Source organism: Cervus elaphus, chromosome 9, assembly GCF_910594005.1.
Source record: "Cervus elaphus chromosome 9, mCerEla1.1, whole genome shotgun sequence".
NCBI classification, from domain to species: Eukaryota; Metazoa; Chordata; class Mammalia; order Artiodactyla; family Cervidae; genus Cervus; species Cervus elaphus.
This window is the reverse complement of record NC_057823.1, coordinates 15,993,553-15,999,155: the sequence shown is the minus strand read 5'-3', so window position 1 is coordinate 15,999,155 and position 5,603 is coordinate 15,993,553. Positions and strand designations below refer to the sequence as shown.

General features: G+C 42.0%; 1 pseudogene; it reads left to right on the top strand.

Moving 5' to 3' along the window:
* The first annotated feature begins 1,888 nt into the window (after positions 1 to 1,888).
* Positions 1,889 to 2,731, top strand: LOC122700309 (annotated as a pseudogene).
* The last annotated feature ends 2,872 nt before the right edge of the window (positions 2,732 to 5,603 follow it).

Here is a 5,603-nt window from a genome sequence, read left to right as displayed (position 1 = left end):
ACTCTCATGTGATCACAGGGCAGTTCGGGTTCTTGAGGAGCAAGGCTCAGAAATGAAAAACTTTTTGCTGTGAATAATTCTTTACACTGAGAGGTGAAATGTATGACACCTTTTCCCTGAATCTTTCTTGGCTCACCTTAATTTCAAGTACCCTACACACCTCAACAGATTTTTTATTGTTGTTGTATTATAGTTCTTTTTTTTAATCTATATTAAAAAAATATAAATCTCCTACATTAAAAAAAATTAGCTCTCCTAACTGATACTACATTTAAGCTCAAAAATGTAGTTTCCATATGTAGTTTCCATATACAGGTAGATATATATTACCTGTATACGTGCACGTGATACTATGGTGAATGTACCCTACAAATGCAAACACTAAGGGCTAATTTTATGTATGGCCTATTTAACATTGATTCTGTTTGTGTATATACTATTACAGAAATAGTAAAGGTCAATTTTCATTCCAATCACAAAGAAAGGAAATACCAAAGAATGCTCAAACTACCCCACAATTGCACTCATCTCACACGCTAATAAAGTAATGCTCAAAATTCTCCAAGCCAGTCTTCAACAGTGAACTTCAACCATGAACTTCCAGATATTCAAGCTGGATTTAGAAAAGGCAGAGGATCCAGAGATCAAATTGCCAACATCCATTGAATCATCAAAATAGCAAGAGAGTTCCAGAAAAACTTCTATTTCTGCTTTATTGACTGTGCCAAAGCCTTTGACTGTGTGGATCACAACAAACTGTGGAAAATTCTTTAAGAGATGGGAATACCAGACCACCTGACCTGCCTCTTAAGAAATCTGTATGCAGGTCAAGAAGCAACAGTTAGAACTGGACATGGAACAACAGACTGGTTCTAAATAGGAAAAGGAGTACGTCAAGACTGTATATTGTCACCCTGCCTATTTAACTTATATGCATCATGAGAAACGCTGGGCTGGATGAAGCACAAGCTGGAATCAGGATTACTAGGAGAAATATCAATAACCTCAGATATGCAGATGACACCACCCTTATGGCAGAAAGTGAAGAAGAACTAAAGAGCTTCTTGATGAAAGTGAAAGAGGAGAGTGAAAAAGTTGGATTAAAACTCAACATTCAGAAAACTAAGATTATGGCATCTGGTCCCATCACTTCATAGCAAATAGATAGGGAACCAGTGGAAACAGTGACAGACTTTATTTTGGGGGGCTCCAAAATCACTGCAGATGATGACTGCAGCCATGAAATTAAAAGATGCTTGCTCCTTGGAAGAAAAGCTGTGACCAAGTTAGACAGCATATTAAAAAGCAGAGACATTACTTTGCCAACAGAAGTCCGTCTAGTCAAAGCTATGGTTTTTCCAGTGGTCATGTATGGATGTGAGAGTTAGACTATAAAGAAAGCTGAACATCGAAAAATTAATGTTTTTGAACTATGGTGTTGGAGAAGACTCTTGAGAGTCCCTTGGATTGCAAGAAGATCCAACCAGTTCATCCTAAAGGAAATCAGTCCTAACTATTCATTGGAAGGACTAATGCTGAAGCTGAAACTCCAATACTTTGGCCACTTGATTTGAAAAACTAACTCATTGGAAAAGATCCTGATGCTGGAAAAGATTGAAGGTGGGAGGAGACGGGGACAACAGAGGATGAGATGGCTGGATGGCATCACCGACTCAATCAATGGACATGAGTTTGAGTAAGCTCCAGGAGTTGATGATGGACAGGGAAGCCTGGTGTGCTGCAGTCCATGGGGTTGCAAAGAGTCAGACACAACTGAGCGACTGAACTGACTGAAGAAACTGGGAATAAAATTATTTAATCTGCCAGAATAATTGCCCTAGCATTCATGTAACTTTCCCTTTTCAATACTTCCAGAGGTATCATACCCATGGAACCAGACAACCAAACCAATTCCTCTGATTTTATCCTCCTGGGACTTTCAGAAAAGCCAGAACAGGATACTCTCCTCTCTGATCTGTTTCTCTTCATGTATGTGGTCACAGTAGTGGGGAACCTGTTCATCATCCTGGCCATCAGCACAGACTCCCACCTCCACATCCCCATGTACTTCTTCTTGGCCAATCTCTCCTTGGTTGATTTCTGCCTGGCCACTGACACTGTCCCCAAGATGCTGGTGAACATCCAAATCAAGAGCAAGTCCATCTCTTATTCCTGCTGCCTGACGCAAATGTACTTCTTCCATTTCTTTGGCATCATAGACAGTGTCTTAATAGCCGTGATGGTTTATGAAGGTTCATGGCTAAATGTCACCCCTTACACTATACCACTATTATGAGCCCACGCCTCACCCCGCTCCTCAGACTTTCGTGCACGGACACCTCTGTGAACAAGATCTTTGTGCTCATTGTGGCGGGGATGGTCATAGCCACGCCTTTCATCTGCATTCTGGCCTCCTATGTGCACATCATTGTGGCCATCATGTAGGTGCCCTCTGCGGGAGGCAGGAAGAGAACATTTTCCACCTGCAGCTCCCACCTCTCTGTGGTTGTACTCTGCTACAGGACCACCATCATGGTGGTCCACTATGGGACACTATCTGTGTCCATCATCTGTCCGCACAGCCGTGAAGGTGAAAGCCTCTGCTGTGATGTACACTGCCGTCACCCCCATGCTGAACCCCTTTATCTACAGCCTGAGGAACAGAGACCTGAAGGGGGCCCTAAGGAATCTCATGAGAAAAAAAAAGTCATCTCATCTTCATGACCACTAGGTCATCTGGGAGCAGAGGCAGGACCTCAAAGTTTAGTGTCCTGGGCAAGTGTATGGAATTGTAAGAGTTGGAAGTGCAGCCATTCTAATTTTGAATTGCAGAAGTTTAAAAGGGAATATCAGGAGGGTCCTATAACTATTTTCTCAAATGTGTGTGTGTGTGTGTGTGTGTGTGTGTGTGTGTGTGTGTGTGTGTGTGCGCACACACATTCAGTGGCATCTAACTCTTTGTGACACCATGGACTATAGCCCACCAGGCTCCTTCCTCTGTGGGATTTTTCTGGCAAGAATACTGGAGTGGGTTGTTGTTTCCTTTCTAGGAGATCTTCCCCACCCAGGGATCAAACCTGCCTCTTCTGCATCTCCTGCATTGCAGGCAGATTCCTAACCACTGAGCCCCCAGGAAAGTCCATTTTCTCCAATACTGGGACCAAAAAGGGTGTTTTTTAGGTAAACTTCATGCTGTCATCCAGAAGATCAGCCTAGCCCTACCAGCTTGGGTTCATCCTGGTTTTGAAACCATTGAACACTCAACAAATATTTATTAAGTACATATTCTGGGCTGGATATAGATGCTGCTCATGGAAACGTGAGCAGGAGAGATAAGATCCCAAGAGTCTGGAGTTTACAGCTGAGTGTGGGAGAAGACACTGTACACTTAGTTGTTGTAGAATGGAATATGAACATGAGAGGAATGATAGAATCCAATAGGAACACACAACAGAGTCTGAGGGGGGAATTAGGGAAATTCTTCCAGGAGAGGTGATCCAAAAACCCAAAGGATGAGAATATGTTGATTAGGCAAAATGAGGAGAAAGAACATCTCAGAAAGACAAAACAACTTGTGGAAAAGTAAGAAAGCAAGAGAAAGAGTGAGGCATTGCATTTGTGAAGTTAAAAGTCCAGTTACGCTGAATGATGTGGGAGGTACCAGGTACTGAGGGCTTTAGGACCAACCTAAGAGGGTGGCCTTTCTCCAAAGAACCAGCCAGTTAACTTGACTTCCAAGGACTAAAGTCAGGGAGCATGGGAATGAGTTGTACAGCCCCCTTCCTCCCACTCCTATCCTGTCTTCATAGGGAGCACGATGGCTTGTGCTGGATAAAAGTTGTGCGAAACACAAGGGAGAAAGAGATTCAGACCATGCCCTAAGGAAATGAGGAAATACTACTTTTTGTTGTATATCTCATCGACAGAGCAAAATACCAGTCAATTGGATCAAAAATCTCTAAACCAGAGGGAAGCTTTGGCATGTCTCTGTTGCCACATATGCCTGTGGAATGTATCTAAGTGGTAACACTGCTTATACCAGAAATACGCTGTGCTGTGTTTAGTTGCTCAGTTCTGTCTGACTCTTTGCTCCCCCATGGCCTGTAACCCACCAGGTTCCTCTGTCCAGGCAAGGGGGTTCTCCAGGCAAAAATACTGGAATGGGTTGCCAATGCCCTGCTCCAGGGGATCTTCCCAATCCAGGGATTGAACCCAGGTCTCCCGCGTGGCAGACGGATTCTTTACCATCTGAGCCACCAAGGAAGCCCAAGAATATGGAGGTGTCCTGCATTGTAGGTGGATTCTTTACCAGCTGAGTTACCAGAGAAGCCCAAACCAGAAATAAGAGCTACTCATTATGAGTTTATCTTGTGCCAAACACTATGGTTTGTTTCTTTTCTGTGTCTCACCTAGTCATTCTAAAGTTCCTATGAAAGCAGTAAGTCTCACTTACTCTATTAGAGAGTAATCCTATTACGCATATGGAGAGTTACAACTAAAGTAAAGTAGGCAGTGACTTTGCAGAGGTCAGAAGTTTTCAAGAGGTGCTAAGAATCTGATGTCATCCTTAGTAGAATGGCTTTAAAGAATCCTACATCTAATTTGCCTCTGTATTTTCCTTTCATGAAAATTAAATTAGAATGTATCAGTTGAAACAACAGACCTGCTACAGTCCCATCTTAGTACTCTATTAGTAAGGGTACATGTGAGAAAAGTGAAAAGCCTTTTGTGGGTAATATTCTAAGGGATAAAATCCAAAATTTAAAAACACTAAAGTTTGCCCATGGGACACTCATGGATCTGATCATGGCCTTTTTTTTTTTTTTTTTTTTAATATTTATGTATTTATTTGACTGTGCTGGGTCTTAGTTGGGGCATGTGGGATCTAGTTCCCCAACCAGGGATCAAACCTAGACCCCCTTCATAGGGAGCAGAGGGTCTTTGCCACTGGACCACCAGAGAAGTCCCTGGTCATGCCCTTTTAGAATAACACACACACACACACACACACACACAAACTCACCACACAGCTAAAAGTTGAACCACAGCACTCCTTCTTCCTAACTCCCCTCCATTCTCTTGCCACATGAATAGAAATTCCCATTCTACGGTGTTGGCTGGGAGAGGGTTTGAATTGCCAGTGACTTTGAAAATGATTACAGGGACTTCGCCTTCTAATGCAGGAGATGTAGGTTCAATCCCTGGTCAGAGAACTGAGATCCCACATGCCTCACGGCCAAAAAACCAAAACATAAAACTGAAGCAATATTGTAATAAATTCAATAAAGACATTAAAAAATGGTCCACATTTTTAAAAAGGGAAAAATGATCACAATATGGGGACTCATAGAATCTTTATGAATAATTCTCTTTCTGATACATATAGATACAACTTGAGGTAAAGCACTAATTTAACCACCCTTTTCTCTATGGAAGAAGAATTTCCATCAGCCAATAAAAACCTAAGATTTCCAGAATATTTTCATCTTGTTTCATGTTAATAAATAAAAATCAGAGCTCTGGGAGAGATTTGTCTTGTTCGTCATTCTGATATCAACTTCCATCATTTGTTAACCCTGATATATGCTTCATCCATTCATTCA